Source organism: Calidris pugnax, unplaced genomic scaffold (genome assembly GCF_001431845.1).
Source record: "Calidris pugnax isolate Ruff unplaced genomic scaffold, ASM143184v1 scaffold113, whole genome shotgun sequence".
Classification (NCBI taxonomy): domain Eukaryota; kingdom Metazoa; phylum Chordata; class Aves; order Charadriiformes; family Scolopacidae; genus Calidris; species Calidris pugnax.
Window position 1 is genome coordinate 3,444,656 of NW_015090879.1, and position 18,838 is coordinate 3,463,493.

At 40.2% G+C, this 18,838-nt stretch overlaps 1 long non-coding RNA gene across 1 annotated transcript in view; it reads right to left on the reverse strand.

Moving 5' to 3' along the window:
* LOC106890596 overlaps nt 1-18,838 on the reverse strand; it is a 146,564-nt gene that overhangs the window by 106,795 nt on the left and 20,931 nt on the right. Inside the window, exon 2 of the long non-coding RNA XR_001412536.1 lies at nt 9,011-9,107. This is a non-coding gene — a long non-coding RNA (uncharacterized LOC106890596). The remainder of the gene's footprint in view (nt 1-9,010; nt 9,108-18,838) is intronic.

The following is an 18,838-nucleotide window of genomic DNA, read 5'->3' on the forward strand; positions in this document are numbered from 1 at the left end:
CTTTCTTCAGGGCCATTCACAGAAGTTTAGCTTTCAGCTGACTCATATTTCAAAAACTGTTTTTCCACTGCATCCGTGCAGCCACAATGAAGTTCTGGTACTTTATTCTGAAGTTAATTTCACAGGTAGCTAGAAAGTGATTTGGATGACACATTCAAGGAGGACACAACTGTCCAAATCTTAGCATTTTCTGACTTCTTCAGCACAGAAAAGATACACTCTCCCAATCTATTTCTCAGTAATACCACAAAAAGGTCTCAGCATGTCTTTTTCCTGACATCCCAACATGCAGCTTTCATCATTCATGAATTATCAAACCTAGTACACACGAAAAAAAGAGAGATGAAAGGAGGGAGTAAAAGTGGGAAAACATTCTACATCCTGCACTTTTGCTTTTTGTTCCCAGATTCTTCAAATCTGCATGCCAAGAGCTGAAGGTGATACACAGACTGAGATGGCAGCACTAGTAACTGGTTTATCAAACGCAGGAATGGATAGGTGACCTGTGCCAAGTCTTATGTTTAAAAGGAGTTTTTTTCCTAAGAATTACTGGCAGTGTTTGAGCTGTACCTCATGGATTCACTTGTGATGTATTTTTTTCTATGCCAAAAGCCTAAATGTATTATTTTTAAATCCCACACCAATTTCCTTTATCTTAAAGGCAAAATCAAACCGCAGAACAGTTGGTACATGGAAAGCCATGGGAATACTATCATCTCTAACAGTAACATTGCAATGCTCCTATCTTAAACATGGTGGAAGGTAGATTTGTCCCACTATTTGACAGATACTCATGGAAAAAAAATGTTTTCAGAATAATCTAACTTTGTCCATAGGAGTCCTTACCGAGGCCCTGGACTGCCCAGTGACTCTACTGACCCAGCATGCATTAAAGACTGATGTTTAGTGAGCTGCACCCTTGGCTGATAGAAGACTACAGTGAGCTGCACCCTTGGCTGATAGAAGACTATTCCTTAAAAGTTAAATCTAAGCCCAGAAAAGTTAGAGCTGGAAACTTTTTTATGTAACGGGCTGAAAGCAGAGTCATTAATGCTGCGATCGGTCTAATCCAGAGCATTTGTCGTTGCTAATTATTACGGACAAGCCTCTTTATTGAACCACATCCTCTTATCGACATTAGGATGCATGAGCCGAGGCTGTTGTTTTAAACGCACTCATTAACCACACAAATCAGCCCTGTTGACAGAGCGCTTTTGAATTAAGCTTCAGACTGTAGTCATTGGACAAGGAGCAATTTATAATGCCATTAGCAACACTTGCGAAGGTTACAGGCATCAAAAATTGTTCAGCCGTAATTATTCTTAATGGATACAAGGAATAAACTGACGCAGGACAGCTTTTTCATTAGCTTTCAATCAAGGCTGATGGCTTTGAGAAATGTACAGTAAGTGTGTTTTGGGGAGAAATAATGATGTTGCAGCACCTTTCATTGGAAAATGCTCTCAGTTCAGAACTTAACTTTTAATAACCTTAATTTGATATAATTAAAAAATCTGATTTGCTTTGAAGATCTTGCAATGAATTGTTTTGGCTGCTGTTTAACCCTTTTTCAAGTGTTCATCCCAAACACACTAAAAAATAAGAATCTTCAGATACTTCGCATTTTCACAGAAAGCTGCAGACTTTTGATTTCCTACACCCCTAGTAACTAAGTACAGATTTTTAAAGTGAATTTGGAGCACTTAGAGAATGAAGGGAATTTTACAAAGTAAAAAAAGTACTAGCACATACACAACATTCTCCATAACATTCAGTCACGGATTCACAGATGTGATCTAGCAAATTTGTTCACCTACAAAGTAATAAATCCTGAAACTTGGGTTCACTCCTCTCCCAGAGACACGAGGGCAGACACACATCACCTCTCTTCACCTGTCAGCCAGGCTTCCGAGCTACGCCGATTTTTGGGTCTGTTCCCATGTCCTCTGCCCAGTGTCCCCTTGCTACGTACTGCAAACTTTTATGTCAGATGATGGCATTTATGGAAGTCAGGATCATTGCAAGCACGGCAAAGAGCACGGTGGCAGTGCCATTTCAGAACTTTGGTCCTGAGATTTCATGGAAAAACTGCAGTTACATTTGGGAAAGTAAAAAACTGAAAAAAAAGACAGACCCTCTCACATCAGAGAAGAAGCTGCTAGATACTGTGCTTTCCCTGAGACTGGAGAGAAAACGTGATTACACCTCCCCATGCAAAGCAAGCTATTCTTGTTATTACAACCTAACAACTACAGATGATTACACCCCCCCCCACGCAAAGCAAGGTATTCTTGTTATTACAACCTAACAACTACAGGCTCAATAAAGAAGAACTCCTAACATCCACTGTAATCTCAGCTATCACCTCCGCCAAAAGAGTAATGAAGTGGGTGATACCAGGAAGCACACCGATGTTCTCAGGTAGGAAAGCAAGGCAAGCTCTTGAACTGGTCTTGGGAGAGAAGGGGAATTAAAGGTTCATATAAAGAACTACATTTATAGAACATCATAAACCTCACTCCTCTAATGTAAGTCTGTCTCACCTGGATCATCTCACTCACAAGTACAGAACACATGTTGGTTTTCCTCCCTTCTCATCATTTCCATGAACTATCCCGAAAATTTCCCATTCACTAGCACATATTAACATACCAACCCTTAAATACTATGGTGCAGCAGCCTACACTGTAAAAAACTCAAGCACATGGTACAGCATATAATAAAATATTACACCCAAATGAGCCTATCTGAAGACACACAGTCTGGCTATTTACGTCTCTGCCTAGAAGACTGTACAGGTTTTCAACAAGTGGAAGGAATATTTAATAACAAACTCATGTGCTCATAGACATTAAAAGCTTATTATGCAGCTTAAGGGTTCACATGTTTGGCAACTGGCTTGAATGAGTTAGATATGTGGCTGCAACCCTACACTCAGCAGTTAGTACTTGACAAGAGCACTCTCTGCTCCTCAACCAGTATGGAATTACTGGAAGCTCTCCTTTGCTTTCCCAGTCAAGAACCACACACCATTCCTTCTGTGTAAGCTTAAGGGATTAGTAACTGTTGTATTGTCATCATGTCAACCTCGCCAAGGATACACAGCCACAACGGTTTTGTCAGGCTTAGTGGGCTCAGGATAACTTCCAGATATGGAGCGACACAAGATATGCCTAGAACTGCTGCAAAAGTAATTGTAAACCAGCAGCTCCCCGAACATCAGGAGGTGCCCTGAAGCAGATGAGCCTGGCTGGCCAGTTCACTGCAAACTTGGAGGCTACAAGAGGTAAAAGAGACACCATCCACTTGCCCTTGGGGATGTCAGAGGTCCTGGGTTACAGTCTTAAACGTATCATCAGGCCCTGACCCTTCTGAATACAACCATGAGTCACCAACTGGGAGTCTCCAGTAGTCTATAGACTTTGTTGCCAATTATCAGAAAGGAGGAATGAATTTTTTTCCTAGAAACTCAGAATGACAGTTCAGTAAGATATAGAAAGAGTATTGAATAAAATCTACATAATCAAGAACTACATCTATCAGCTTAAGTAGGTCCCTGCAAAGATGTAGCCACATAAACCTGGCTCTCAACTGATTAATCAACAATGATATATTTTTTTTAAAAGTATGTTCCAAAGACTGATTCACGACCTTTAAAACCCATTTTTATAGTGATTAAAATTGTCACGTTTAGACGATTCATCCTTTTACCAGTACATATTCATGTTATCTAGCCTGTTTGCTTATACCTACCCTTTTTCCCATCCTCACCATCCTACTTAGCTGCCTGAAAAAATGGCTATTCCCACCCATGTCTCTTTTGCCCGTTAATTAAAAGACAAGCATTGAACGTGTAGCAACAGGATTGCTATGAATCATTGTCCTGGTTGAGTTCATCCAGTAAAACCAAAGATGATCCTCAGTGGAAAAGCCAAATGGTGAGGTTTTAATTTAGGGAGTTCTTTTCAGGTCTATGCTACGAGTTTTAAAATATTTCTTGTTTTAATAAAATAAATTCTGAAGTCCAGTTACAACAGCAACATCATTTCTGATTCTAATGCTATCCTCAACTCCAAACAATGGATGGGATAGAGGTCCTGCTCCAGTCTATTAGAAGAATTTAATGACCATTAAAAGGCAAGCAGAGATTTGTATCACTCAGTTGTTCAGTGTCATTGTTTCACTCCTCACAGTGGAGAAGCAGCACATTTCTTTTAAGTAAAATATTGCTGGGAACTCACTGCTTCAGCAATTACCTCTGAAACACATTGTTTTCTCAAAGCCATTAACATGTCAGATCATGGCAGTGCTTGACATCCAAACACGCCTTGGAGGGCTGCAATTCAATTTAAGGATCACCTCCTCTGAACAGGCCAACCTGCAAATTTCACAAAATCGGAGAGAAATTCTCAGGGCACACTTTGATCATGCTGCTTCCTAAATTAAAAACAAAACTGTAAGTGTTAAACATCTTTAACAAGACATTAAACCTCAGCCATAATCCAAGAAGGGTCCCTTAATGAGTAATGACATATGTTGTGAAGGCAGTTATCTCCTAATGTTCAATGCTGGAACAGTACGATGGAATGGCACAGTGTTCAAAAGGGATGTATCATCACTAATGAGAGGATAATTTGAAGCTGCTCTTCTGAGAACCCCAGAGGAGACTTTCTATTGCTGCAGGATAGCAAAGGATGCAATACTCCATCTTAACACACACTTTAAGAGGAGTGGGAAGTGACAACGTGATAGAACAAAAGCTGAGATAGAGACAGAAAATGGGCTAGGTCATTTGGAGAGTCCTTAAAAGGGCTTTGGTCCCCAAAGTAAGTCTTGGCACAAATTAGTCATATCTCTTTATTCCCCTTCACCCAGCTGACCACTGATGGCGTTGGTATGGCCTACTGCAGAACCACCAAGTACTGCAAAAGATGATGATGATAAGGGAGGAGTTCAAGAAGCGGTAAGTGAGGCCCTCACTCAAAAGCAGGAAAGAGAACCCAACTCCTCTTCCATTAAAAAAATAGAAAACTCTTCAAAATTAGGTTTTGAAGTTCTTCCCCTCATTTCTAGTTAGTCATTGTGTTGGGAAGACTATAATCCCTGCAGGGAAACATAGGGTGGAAGAGAGGGGTCTTGCCAATAACAAGCAGACCTTAATGGTAGGGGCAGGAAGACAGAGGCCACACACACAAACAGAAAAACAGAACTGGGAGGGAGGAAGCTTCCAACCACAGAAAGCCTTGGGTTTATTGGAGAGGTCTTTTGCAGGGTTGGGGAGAGCAGAGAGTTCATGAAATTTCGGCTGTTAAGTTTGCCTTCCCACCCTTACGTGGGGTTGTGTCTGGCCAGAGGGAAGCATCATCAGGTGTGACAGCCACAGGACAGACTCTCCTGGCTCCAAGATGAAATGCTGCAAATGCAGGCAGGGTATTTATTCCACACTTCTTTTCCTTTTTCAGAGATTCATTTTGAAGAGAAAAATGAGCAGTTTGTGAAGAAAGAAACTAATTATGAAATTAAAAACTTTTAAGAATTTTGTTAGAAATGTGAATATTTACTGGGCTGGCTGAACATATGCAATAGACTTAGTTCTGGTTCACACAATGGCTTAGGCATCATATATGACGGGAGCTGCCATGTGCAATTTAGAGAGAGACAGAGTCTTTACGAGCAGAATTAACAGAGAAAAAGACAATAGGTCTGATAACTTTGCATAGCATTTCTTTACGTGAAAAGCTGTTAGTAAAGTCCACAGAACAAATTAATCCCCACACATGCTATTCACTAGAGGTTTTATAAAATTCTAGTAAGTCTGCCTCCTGACCGAAGGGACTAGCATTCACTAGAGCAGCTCGCTCCTGGCATCTCTTTAGTCACCAATTCCTCGCTCTGTGAGACAAGACAGTGCCACACACAGAGCAGAGACGTGTCAGAATGGGCTTTCTGCTCCCACTGTTGGACTTAAGGGAGGCCAGATGTGTCTCTAACATCGTCAGAGCACACAGCTGGGAAGGAATAGGGGCTTCAAACGAAGCCAACAGACACTCAAGTCAAACCTGCCTATGATTTTATTGGCACTCATGCAAAATTGTCATTCCCCGTCCAGCACCTTTTTTACTTGGGTTTTTTTTGGTTTGGGTTTTTTTTGGTCTTTTGTTGTGTTGTTGGTTTTTTTTTTTTATTTTAAGGCTTATCTTCAGAGATTTAAAAGGAAAGCTGCTGGAGACCACTTGTAAATGCTTCTTGTATTACTGAAAAAGCCTCGATTTGGTGACAGAGTAGTATTTAATAATCATCAATATGAAATGCGTAACTCAGTCCTCCTCCCTTGACCCTTCCCCTCATGTAAAGACATATGCAAATTAAGTGAATAACAATCAATTTGAGATGTTGCCATTTGCTGAAGCAGGCATTACTGGTTTCTACCTGATTGTTCCTGTGTCTAAATCAAGGGAACCGCTTCCAGAGACAATGATGACTTGACACAACATTGCAAAAGTTATGAAAAGCATCCATCACTTGGGTGAACACGTATTGTATTTACTAAATTACATTTGTAACTCCTGCAACACCCCTGAGCTCTGTAGAGAAGGTCTTTTCTATGAAGATCCAGCAGCCTCATAGCCTGTCCCCCTGGCAGTGGTCAATAGCTGATGCCTAAGGAAGAGCCTACAAACAGGCAAAGGATGGCGTGATTATTTTCCTGAATCCTTTCCCACCTTCTAGTATTGAATAGCCTGGAGTCTTCTTGAGCCCAAGGTCACACGTACTGATGTGAAACTCCAAACTCAAATTATTGACCAAAAGGTCTCCACCTCCTGTTTGGGGCTGGCGGGGCGAGGCTTTGGTTGTTGGGGGTTTTTTGTTTTGTTTTTTCTGTTCCCCTGATTCCTCAGTTTCCTAGCTGACTGCTCTACTTTAAGCAGGGGGGAGTAACCTCTTTTTTCACTGCGTGGTGTACAGCGTTCATCCCCCTCCCAAGTGGATAAACAGCAGGGGGGCTTAAACACTCACAGGGGCAGAAAAAAGGACAAGAAAACCGTCTTTGTTCCAGGCAGACAGTACGAGGTCATGTTACTATGGCAGCATGAACCATTTCCCCTCATTCTAGCTAGTAGTTCAACTTTGCCCATAGTTTATTCCCTGGGAAGCCTAATCCAGAGTTCAGGTTTGTGTATGCAGGGTTAGAGGTCAACAGCAATATGACAATGGCCTAGTCAAAAGAAAAGAAAGCTATGATATAGCAGAATCAGAGAGTCGGTTCACCAATCACTGGGGGCTGGCTTGGACAGAGAGGTTAGAATTCATCCTCTCACTTCAGCCTCAAGTTCCTGATGTAGCTATTTTGCGCTCAGCATACAGAAAGCCTCAACGGTGAACAATAAAGATGCCGCCGGAGCAAACAGTAAAAGAGGAGAAGACTGTGGATCACGTGTCCAGTGCTGTGGTGTATTTATGAGCTAAATTACTGCTACATTTACAGGCATCTTAGATTAATGCAGTTATTTTTCCTGCATCATTCCTTGCAATTGTGAACAACATACTAATGGTATATAACTTCTCCAAACCAAGGCTGCAGGAGGAGAAGCAGGAGTTTGAATGAACTCATGTATGTGTATGCAGACACCTACGTGTATGTAAATTCTCCAATAAAAATGGACAAGTGTAGACTCTAAACTATTTTTTAAAGCGCAAGAGGTAAAACGTGTATGTGAGTTAACACACTCATTTCATAAACCTTAAAAGAAAATGAAGAATTATGATTCATTTTCTTTCACTTATATGCCCAGGTACTCAGTTTCCATTTAGTTTACCGTATTCTTTTCCCATACAACTTCTATTTTGCTTTAGAAATTGTAAATTGTCTCGTGTCCCAAAGAGAGGTTTCAGAAAAATGATTCCATAAGTAATGTTTCCTTAGGCAAATAAGCAAGAAAAGGAAAAAAGCTGCCCGACAGGCAGCTGTGTCATATTTGTTCCTGGTACCACTGTCCTATGCTACTCACTGGATTGGAATTGCCTTATTAAAATGTCCTTTCATAAAACTCAGTATATCCATTATGGATTATTTTCATTTAGATAAGAAAAATAACTGTTTTGTTCTGAAAAACAGAATCTTTGTCAGGAGAAAAGTGGCTTAAATTTAAAAGCCACTTACAACCAAAGCATGTTGCTCCTCTTGAATTAAAAAATGATCTTAGTAAAAGCTACAGTATTTTTGTGCAGAATTTTCCTGAGGATCACCCACGAAAAAGAAATGTCATTTTAACAGCTTCAAACAACATAGGACCAGGCAGCTGGATTCTAGCTCTCCAGTCTCCCTGTGGTTCTACACTTCACAGCATCTTCACTGCACATTTGTACAGTGCAAGGAGAAGGCAACACCAAAAAGGGAGACACAAAAATAAACCCCAAATGGTTCAGTTCAGTCTCTTTAACCTGTCAGAGTTGTTCATTTTCAAAGGGAACTGCCTGCTGTTGGGTTTTTTGAGTTTGTCCTGAGTTTCCACAAACCCCATCACCTCCTTCACTCGCTCCTTCCCATTCCTGCTGCCCGTCTACAGCTGGGAATGCACGTCCTTCATTCGCTCCTTCCCATTCCTGCTGCCCGTCTACAGCTGGGAAGTGTGACAGGAACATGAAAATGGTAGTTACCAGACACACATTCTGCCCAGGATTGATAAGACAGGTGGGGCCAGTTCACACAGACTGGGGCCCCATTTCTCTAGGTCCACCAAAAGAGTTGTGGTCATGTTCCCACCAGCAAGATGTGAACATGGCCCAGGGCAGCAGAGGCAGAGGGAGAAGGTCAAAGTTTGAACTGCATTTGCTCCATCGCTCAGTTGGAACCTGCACATTCTGCTTGTGAGAGCAATTTTACAGGTTACAGGTTGGATATCTTAGTAGTTATTTAACCATTTTGGCTATAGCTTCTAATTCAAACTTACAAACTGTAAACACTGGAAATCAACATAGGCAAGAGAGAAAAAAGCATGCAAACACCTACCGCCAAGTGGAAGCATTTCATAAAGTGGTCTTTTTCTCCTCAGGCTGTAGGACACCAGTTTCCTCACAGAAGACTGCAAATATTCATATTTACTTGTCTGCAAAATGAAGAAACAATTTTTCTTAATTCTCTATTAGAAGCTGCTAAATAATTTCCATTTTTTGAGTAGAAAAATATTGAAAATTAACTTCTTAAGGATTTTTTATCAATTTCAGTAGTTACTAAATGCATAAGAGAAGGATTAATTTGGCTGAAACGCTGTCTAAGTTTTAAATCTCTCTCTGGTCAAGCCATAAAACAAAGGTAATTGATGTAGGTCTGGGGCCAAATTATCTTCAGAGGGATTGGATTTATTTACTGAACATGCCAGATGCGCAGAAGTCAGCAGGAAGCATTTATTGATTAGCCATCGACAGCACTGTGTCCCCCTCGTGCACCATATTATTGATTAGGTTTAATCTCTAAGCTATTGTCTCCTGCAAGTGAAGAGCACAATGGCTTTGGAGGAGAAGTAGGACTGGAGAATACCAAAGATGTAAAAAAAGTCTCCATGACAAAGGGCCTGGGGCAGCTGTGCTCAATTCCTAGACTGAGAGAAGCAGAGATAATCCACTAATCTTGAACAAAGTGGGATAGAGCATGCCTGCCACCCAAGCCCAGGTCCAGGAAGATTTCTGTACAAATAAAGAAGCACCTTTCCCTTTGACGTGAGATGTCGTGGGTGTTATTTTGTCTGGCATCAACTGGGAGTAGTAGCTCTTTCCCTCCTCATCATCACCGTTCTTTTCCACTGCAGGATGAGTCTGCTGTTTTCATAGCACTGACTGAGAAGGATATGCTTTGAATTTCTCTCTAATTTTGAGTAACCAGGATTTAGAGGAGAGGAAGCATTCTGGTACTCTAAGAGCCCGCTTTCATCTTTTTGTTGCATTTTCAAAAGTAAATTGTGGCAAACTGATCCATTCTTGCAAATGGCCAAAGCATTCCCTTTACCTAGAGGCATGGTAAGCGATTGAGATGAGACAAGAACCTGCTTTCGCTGCTTCTACAAGTCCAAAATCTTCAAACAGTCTGCTAGCTTTGATATAATTAATAAAGAATTCCCTTCTGTTCTGGTGGGCACTTCTCAGTCCTACTTCAGTGCTACAGTCCTGCACAGCGGTATTAAGTGTTCCACATCAAAATCTAAACTTTTACCTTCTGAGGCGATTGTCTGCATCTCTCAGGTGGCCTGACTCATTAACCACCTGTAAAAGCTGCATTATCAGGTGTAATCTATTTAATGAATTAGGACTTAAGCAGGACCCTCAGAAGGGAATTTCATCAGAGACCTATGCATTTTTTTTTATTAGCAGCAAGAACCTTTTTCCTTTTTGTTTTCTTTTCTTTAAAAATAAAATAAAAAAAAAGCACCATCCATGCTCTAAACACTTGCAGACTGTCCTGGCAACTGACCAAGAGTCTGAGGGTTGTATTTAATTTGCATAAATCAGAGCTGATTACAGTTACTTTCCTCATTAATACACTGAGTACTGATTAATAATCGGTAATACACAGAATGTACTGATGCATTTGTATGTGTCTGAACGCATGCTCGATGCCAAAAAATGTTTCTGAAAACAAAACTCCTGTTCCAGAGTGCTCATTCTCAGCCCACAAAGGAAAACCAGTCTCCACCACAGGGCAGGCTTTGTTCCAAAGAGAAGGGAAAGACCTGATATTTCACAGAATCACAGAATCTTCAAGGTTGGAAGGGACCTTAAAGATCATCTTGTCCAACCGTCAACCTGACTGACAAAAATAGACACCCGCACAACAAACAAGGAGCATCATCACTAAACCATACCTCCCAGCACTACATCAACCCCTCTTTTGAACACCTCCAGGGATGGTGCCTCCACCACCTCCCTGGGCAGCCCATTCCAATGGCTGAGAACCCTTTCAGTGAAAAAACTTTTCCTAATATCCAGCCTGAACCTCCCCTGGTGTAACTTGAGGCCGTTTCCTCTCGTCCTGTCGCCTGTGACTTGAGAGAAGAGACCGACCCCCATCTCTCTACACCCTCCTTTCAGGGAGTTGGAGAGAGCAATAAGGTCTCCCCTCAGCCTCCTCTTCTCCAGGCTGAATAACCCCAGCTCCCTCAGCCTCTCCTCATAAGACTTATTCTCCAGACCCCTCACCAGCTTTGTCGCCCTTCTCTTCTTGAGTTTCTTGAGTTCCTACAGGACACATCTTCATTTGAACCCTGGGGAAGAGATGAGCTACCACTGTGGTCCTGGTCCAGTCCCACACAGATGCTCTTGGCACCCCCAGGTCCATCACTGGACCCGTGATGCCCGTAGTCGGGCCACCTTCTGCAGGAAATGTTGTCTGGGCTGAGAGTGAGGAACCCGACGGAGGCAGGGAGCTTATTCAACACAGCACATCTCATTTCAATATGACAATATACATTACCGACCAGCATATTTATTGCTTACATAGATGTGAGTTATTCACATGGAAAATTGATTTATCTATCAGATAATTAGTAAACTTCAATAATTGCAAAAACCTCTTAGCAATCAGTTGACATTTAATTAACATACAATAACTGTCTTATTAAATCTCCATTAAACACCTGTTGGAGTTAATTAAAACCCACATGTAGGATTCAATGATTCCTGGGGAAAAACCACATTACAGTTCAAGGATAAGGAGCCAAGGTAGAAGCATCTGCATCTATACGATCAGTAAGACAAAACATGGATGACACAGAGAACTTCCCAAACACTAGGCAGAATAAATTATACTTGAGTTCTGCTTCTAATCAGCCCGTTCAAAGATGCTCAATAAAATTAAAAAAAAGAAAAAGAAAAACAAAATAAACCCCAAAAACCGCAAACTAGCCTCTTCCTCCTGCAAGAGACAAAAATGCAAACATTTAGCAGTACTGTTTCATCTGCAGCACATGGAGAACTCTAAGCAAGGAAGAAGTCCTTTAAATGGAAATAAAATATGTGTAACAGCACTCATATTTGTGCATGTTGCTGTTTACTCTAAAGTAAGTCAAAGTCAGAATAAAAGTCAGATCACAGAAAACATCAACAGTAAGAATTTGGAAATCTACCTCCTTGTTGTTGACCTAGCCTTATAGTATTCAGGAATCCTCTTCTACATACAATAATTTTCTGAACACCTAAGCATATGTATAAAAGTGAAATCAAATGACTGCCTCTGACTTGACAGATCTGCTGAACTAAGAACCATGCATTGTCCTTTATTAAAGGGCATCCCCTTGAGAAGATAAAGCTTTGTAAATGTTGTGCTAAAAGTTAGTATTCTCTGATATTGGCTATTATATATATTTATAGAGGTAGTAATAATGATCTTCAAAGAATGATGTTACCTAACCACATTTTATGCGACCTTTACAAAACTCAGAAATCAGTACTCTCGTAGCAGATACACAGATTTATCCCTATCAAGGTACTAATGTGTATCTAAAAAGGGATCTTGTTTTTGAAAATAGCAAAATAGATACTGAAAAGGAAAATAAATCTCTAATCAGACAGAAAATATTGGCCTAAGAGTGAGGGGCAATACTTAGAGTAATCTAGGGACATTCAGGTTATAATGAGAACACATGATGCATTATTTGTGACTTAACTTATTTTAGTCTAAGGCCCCTGAATAATTAACCTGCTTTGTTTCAATTCATTTTAATGTCCATATCCTACTGCTTATGAAATTGGAATGTGTTCTATAAAATAAACATTCTCATCACTTTCAGAGCTGTACAAAGACTGGTATGAAAAATTTCATTCATGATGATTCTTAGGATTCAGGTATTTTGCTCAAAATAAATATTAACATTGCTGTGTTGAAAAAATTAATTTAGAGAGCAAGCATTTTATCCTAATTAGAAAAGAATAAAATTGAATATTTTTATATTGACATTGTAACTAATTTATTGTTTATAAAAATCTCAAATAAAACAGATTAAGTTATTTTATAAAATTATCTCTATTTGGAAATTGAATAAGTGGTTTAAAATGAATAAATTATTGTATAATATCAGATCACAATTATAAAAATATTTCAGTGCAGCACATAATACTGTAATTCATGATCACCAATGACATGCAACCAAAAAGGTATTATGCCTATGTTAACAGAAACTAAAGGGCATATGTTTACACAATCAACTTTTCCTGTTGCACCATGAAAGATATTGAAAATTTCTATTATTTCACTCGATGTTACTGTCCTATCTTATTTTAAACCATGCCTTCCTAATTCTCCTATTTTTCTTCATGGCTGCATCTCTGCAATACAAACCTGTTTCCCTCACTATTAAGAAATATTACTGTTCCTGGAAATTCATCTGTCATTTTGTAAATCTTTCTCAAAGGAAGAAATAACAGGTTGTCTCGGTGAAAGAAAATAACATAGAAACAAAAATAGCATGCTCTTTGCTCCCACAGGGACAAACCAAGTAATATTTACCTCTGACACGATAAACAAAAGATCAGAAAGGATTAGAACTAATGGCTCTGTAAATAGTATACTTGTAAGAGAGGAATCCTGCAAGAATCGCAAGAAAATTGTATCCACTTTCAGCTGCCAATTTTTGAGGAACATCCTGGTTTTTTAACTCGGTATTTATGGAACAGTGTATGATGGCAACTCTGCCATCACCATCATCATCTTTTTACATTATTGCCAAGATTTCTCCTGAAGAATTATTAACAGTCTCCTGCGCAGAAGCAACCAGGCAGATTCCACAGAGGTCATTTTCAATGACGGCTGCATTTTTGAGAGCGGCAAAAGAGCCCGCCTTCCAAAAAGAACTCACAAGTATCCTTACGGAGAACTCAAGTCAAGGGGACCTTGGACAGAGAAGACTAAATAGACATTTCTCAATATTCACTTCTCTCCAGCCGTGGGTCAAAGGCAGGATGAGAACACCTAAAGCACAGCACAGGCAAGTCAATACTCCATGGACGTATGGGGATGCTTGAGAATCATGGACACGCACCCGCTGGATATACCTTGTTACACCCAAGCATGCTGTTTTCTAGACAGGATTACATGAGGTAGGTTACCCCAAACTACCTTCTCTTTACAAACAGTGGCTCCTCATTTGCAGATTGGTAGCTGTCAATACAATATTACCCTGCTGATTGCTATTGCTAATGTGTTCATCAATAACTTTGCCAGTTTATCCTTTTGCAGTGACTGCAGGATCATTCTGGCTAATAACCTAATAACCCTAATTCCTGTCCCATCTACTTATATGAGGAAGACCACTGACCCTGATGCCACCGTAGCCTCTGGAACACACATCCAGCAATGGCCTAATATTGCACAAATCACAGTGAGCACACTGGAAATAGCTACGGTTGCGCTAAAAGGACTATGATCTGAAAGATAAAATATGCTTGGAATAAACAAGGACTGCACAACAACATTTGCATACAGACCAGCTATTTGTACAAGTGACTCCTAATTAGTAATACGGATAACAATCATAGCAATAAATTGGCTAAAGACATATCCAGAGTATGAAGTATGCAGAAAAGTGTTACTCACTGGGAGACAGAAAGGAAGTAGTTTCCAGGGAAAAAGCTTTGAAGAGCTTAGACAAATGGACAGAGATGAAACTTATTTCTGTTCTGCTGGTTCAAAAAATCAATGAAGCTGTGAAAACAAATGACATTTGTGTATTCACCTACATTAATAACTTACCTGCCACTATCATTTTTCGGTTTCACATTGCACAAAGCTGAAAAGTTACAGATAGATCTTCTAGAGAGCATTTGCTTGGACTCCTTCCACAGCCCACGTCCAGCATTTGACACATAGGAATTTTTATCACGTTAGGTTTTCCTATTTTTTAGCTTCTTATTTACACCACAACAGTCCATTTTCTCAGCCGAAAACTTACAGACTTCATTATTTTGTAAGAAAGCCGCTCAAATCTCACCAGGGAACCTATCAACCAGCAGTACTCGTGTTCCTAGTCCAAAAGGAGTCTAGAAATATCAGGAAACCCCTTCTTTCTGACTAACAGAGCCCTCACAGGAAACTTCATAGAGTCTGGTGATGTGCTCTGCCTGCATCACTGCTCCTTGACCACCAGTCTCATAGCTGAGGTGAACTGGGAGCTGGGAACTTCTTCCCTGGTGTCACCATCCGGGCACAATCCCTCTTCTGCTGGTGTGGTATCACAGAAGTACAACACAAACTCAATTGCTAGGGTCCCTGTGATGCACTCGTGTTCCTAGTCCAAAAGGAGTCTAGAAATATCAGGAAACCCCTTCTTTCTGACTAACAGAGCCCTCACAGGAAACTTCATAGAGTCTGGTGATGTGCTCTGCCTGCATCACTGCTCCTTGACCACCAGTCTCATAGCTGAGGTGAACTGGGAGCTGGGAACTTCTTCCCTGGTGTCACCATCCGGGCACAATCCCTCTTCTGCTGGTGTGGTATCACAGAAGTACAACACAAACTCAATTGCTAGGGTCCCTGTGATGCACTGGAAGGGAAGAGATGCTTCCTTAACTTCATTAACTGTACGTATATTAAATTTAAAGGGGAGACACAACTGAACATAAAAACAGGGCATGTTCTCACTTCTAGTACATGTATATCCTTTCACAAATTTGTTTAAAAACAAGGAGTTAACAAAACTTAGGACAGAAAATGTCTGTTCTTGAATTACAATAACCTCAAATCAACCTTAGGGCACAGCAAAAAAATAGCCTAAAGTCTATCTAACCAAGAGTGGTTTGGCTAAAAAGGTAAACATCGGGGAGGTCAAGGTGAGACTGTACTTTAAAGACACACTCAACGAGAAGTGGAAAAACCTTCTGAAATTCTGTCTTATTTATTTGAAGATAAACTCACAGTGCCAAATTTCTGAATATTTCACTCTCAAAAAAGTCTCTCAAGTGAGTATTTGCCATGCAGTACACTCTTGTGTTACAAATATCGCCAAATTTCTGAATATTTCACTCTCCAAAAATCTCGCAAGTGAGTATTCGCCATGCAGTACACTCTTGTGTTACAAATATGCATGATTTCTGACAACTGCACTGGTGTTACACCCTCAGCCCCAGACTGAAAACTCTCAGGGGTGTGATTATGTCCCCTGTGACACGATCAGCTCTAGCAGGGGCAGGGTATTTCACTTTTCTCTAGGTAGTGAGTGTTTAAGAAATGTTGGTTGACTGAGGCCTTAGTTTCTTTCTTTCCTGCAATGCCAGGTGATTAATAAACAGACATTCTCCAAACCAAATGAAAAAATAGGCAGTTGTGTAAAACCTTACAACCCAGCTTGCATTCCTCCCAGATGGACACACGGCCTTCCCACTTGCAATACAATTAGAATTCAACACTAAAGAAGAAAATTCCCCGAATAAAGGAAGCAAAGATTACAATCTAAATGCTATGTTGTTAGTTGAAAGAAATGAATGTAGAGTATTGAATGTTCAAAATTGTGTTGAATTAGATAAGCAAATCCCATGTAGACTTTGTTAATGATTCATAATCAGCTAATAAGCTCATCTCTAGTAGAATAATGATCCATGGACCTGTTAGCTCATTTATCACTATGTTTTACAACACCGGCAAAGAAACTAATTAAATCCCAGCATCATTACACAGAATTCCTTTTAATAGAGATACAATGATGCACTAGAGGCTACAGATTACACTGCAAATTGTACCAAGAGATTCCGGACAGCGAGTTTTAATTAACATGTTAGCAAGAAGCCGTTCACTTAAATAATAACTAACTAGGAAACATCTGCACACTCAAAAACATTGGAGGAAGGGGAAAGTAAGGAAAGAAGGATTATGTGAGGTACTGAAATTGTAGACTTTTTCTATCCACAGCAAAAAGCTGCTGCTGTTCACTGACCATTTGTTACCCGACACGAATCAGAGGGCAGAACTCTAGCTCCAGGTCGGTGTTGAAGATGCTGGTTGGGGCATTTATATCAGATTACAAAGCAAAAAAAAAAAAAGTCAGTGCATCAGTACCACTAGGCCAGTGCAGCTGGAGCATCTGCCAGCATATGGCAAGAGTTCATCAGGCAGAGAACAATAAGTTGTTATCTCATTTCCTCATTGTGGGAGAGAAGACAGATGGGTAACTGCCCAGAAGAACTGCTCCTGTTAGGCAAGCAAGAGAAAAGAGTACTTTTCCAAAGAAACAACGGAAGAACTTAGAGATAGCACAGAAGGAAGAAAAAGGGAAGAGACTCAATAGTCCACCAACACTCCTATTCAAAGGGAAGAAAACTCTATAGTGTGGGAAAAAAACCCAGAAAGCAATCACCAGTATTCCCTTTTCACCCGAACATCCCAACCTAGAGTAAGAAGGACACGCAAATTCTGCAGTGAATCTGAGACAAGAAATGGTGTTTACAAGTATCTCTCAAATGCACATGTAAAGGAATATGCAGCACTAAAATGATGAGTAGATGATATGACTACTGAGGAAGTAATCAAACAGGCACAACCCTCCAGCAAAATACCCCAAGCTTCATTGTTTTTACCTCTTTTACCACAGAGACACCTCTGAAAATGTTTAGCAGGTCAGGTAAGGCTGACAATATTGTGATACAGTTTGTAACATGAAGATACAGATCTCCAGAAGAAACAACGATCAGTAGACAGGCAAACAAGATGGTTTGGAGAGAACATCTTTTGTATCTTACTGGCTGTATCTGTCACTTGATAAAATACAGGTGGTGTGTGCTGGTGTGCCAGCACTGCAGGAAACCCATATTCTTTCTTTAAAAAAAACAGGGCTGTTATGAATAAAGGAAACACCATTTTTTTTTTCCAGTTAGTATTTCCTATTTTACAAATGAACACAGTTTGAAAATATCTAAAAGAGCTTGGCAGTGTCACTTTTCCTTTTCACAGCTGAATTAATGGGAAACAAAGAGCAAATAGCAAAAATCTGGGTTTGAGTTAGTTCTTTTTAAAAATTAGTTCTCAAAGGACTTTATTACTTCAGAGTGTAGCATTCAAAGAAATCATCCATCATAGCAATTGGTCACTCCAGTAGGATCACCAACTTCTGCTCATTGATTTCTCTGAGATTTTTATTGTCTGATGCAATGTAATTAAAGACTCTGATGGTGCCAATTAAAGACTTGAAGGAACTGAAGTTGGTGTTCACATTATCACATGGTAAAATGCAGTGATGCTGTAAACATCCATTAGCCATTACAGTTCTCATTAGTTCCTGAAAACAACTCATTAGTGCCCTTAGGCATGACAGATAAGTATAGTAAATGAGATAAATCTATCAATATACTCATTGTGTGCAAAATCAGGGCTTCCATCATCATATTCCACACAGTGACAATCAGAACGTTAAACACACCTTCTGCCAGAAATAAACATACGACGCAGAGCGTCGAGCCAGAGCGTCGAAAGATGTTGCGTGAGAAGCTAACAAAGGCATCAGACACCTCATTTCTACATAGGCTAGGTTCAATGGAAGTTCAGGTTGCTATAAGGTGTGACAGTTGTTTAGCCAAGGCTAAATTTTATAAAACATCCTGATTTAACTTAAACTGCTATAGTTTGCAGAGTTATTTCAGAACTGGGGGCTGTCAGTTTATGGAATTCGATGCAGGCTTCTGGTTACCAATACAAAACCTCAGTAGATCGATGAAGAGCTAGACAGTCCCATCCAGGCACGATAAGGCCTATCACAGCACTCCAGTCACATCACCACACACTGGGAAAGATGCCAGTATCAGACCAAGTACCACTTTCCAGCGTGAGATACCGAAGCTCTAACCGCTACCAATCACATTCAGAGAA